Here is a 1,581-nt window from a genome sequence, read left to right on the forward strand (position 1 = left end):
GCAATGCAAGGCACCATATGCATGATATTACCAACATCAGCATGCCAAGTTAGAGCGAAGGCCTCAGGCGGTAAATAGGAGTGGTCTTCTCCTTCTGAATCACCCTCATAACAGTTATCTTCCTCTTGATTACGATCCAAAATGGGTGGAGGGGGGGCTGCCTTTGCGCCCACCATGGAGCGACGTTTGCATGAAATTTTATTGCCACGCAAGGCTCGTCTCTTTTACTCTACATGTTTAGTTTCATTGTGTACAATAACTGACATGCATAGGAATAAAACATAGTGAGATTATGTAAGGAGTGCATGCACAAATCCAGAGTGATGGTAGCAAACTATGGATAGACCCAAAACCAATGATAGCAGGTAGATAATAGCTTTAGTTAAAAAATACAGATAATGTCTCCTTTAATGTTTGTTTGCACCCAACATGAAACTCATAGTAGACACCCGAGATTAACCAGATAGTAGACAGACAATACTGATTGCTGCCCTGACATGTACTCCACAACCATTTAAAAACTCAAGTTTCAACATTAGTTTGGACCTGACTCGGAGTCTAATAGGTGAACACGATGCTAAAGTAGCATGTCATCATATTAAGCGATGCATAACATAAGCATACACGGAAGAGTGCGACCTCTCTTGCGGACTCGTGTAGTCCTCAAGGTCATCTGCTCAGTTGATGATGGTAATGCAGTTGTCGTGGCTGTCGGCAGCCGGGAAGAAGATCTTAGGCGGCGAAAGATAGTCTGGAGAGCGGATCCCTGCTGTGGTGAACCCTTCCATCGTTGGAGCAGCTGAGCTGGGGTGGAACACAACGCCACAGGAGCAGGACAAACCACACAAGGTTTTCTTTGACACATATCTATAACAGAAATAATTCTGTAAGGGCTTGTTTGAATTTGAGGATTCTAACAATGCAAGGATAGGAAATAGACAGGAATAGGATAGGAATGCACGTGCAAAACAGAGAATTTAAAAACACAGGATTTCTGTCAATCTGGGTGTTTGATTCACAAGAATTGGAAGATCACAGGATGCAAAGAAGCATGGTGAGATTAAGTCAAACCACAAGAAAACGTATAGTTATAATGCTATTATGCTACTATATCTTAGTCTTGTGCTTCATGAATAGGAATTTGAAAAGTACAAGTGGAAATTAAAATTCCTACAGTTTTTCTTTCAAGGAGACACTAAAGGAACAAATCCTACAGTTTTCCTTTGCTCCATTCCTTTGAACCAAATTCATGATAGTAGTACCATAGGAAACTTTCCAATTCCTATGTTTTTCATTCACTTTTCCTTTCAAGCACTGGTGATTCTAGTAGGCAGGCTTGAGCAAGGAAAAGCCTACACTACAAAATTGTTTTTGTGCTACTTCTATTACTTTGGACCCAGACCACTGCCCTACTAGCTCAACTCCCAGGCCCATCGACAAATGCACAACTCAAATGCGTAGAGGTAAATAATGATAGCGTTCAAGAGAGTCCATCACGGATAGCTAAGTTGCCTAGTACCTCAATGCTTGTCATATAGTAGGATAAAATAATCGTATTTCACGTTACTACGTGTGCTAAGT

This window comes from Triticum dicoccoides, chromosome 6B (assembly GCF_002162155.2).
Source record: "Triticum dicoccoides isolate Atlit2015 ecotype Zavitan chromosome 6B, WEW_v2.0, whole genome shotgun sequence".
Lineage (NCBI taxonomy): Eukaryota > Viridiplantae > Streptophyta > Magnoliopsida > Poales > Poaceae > Triticum > Triticum dicoccoides.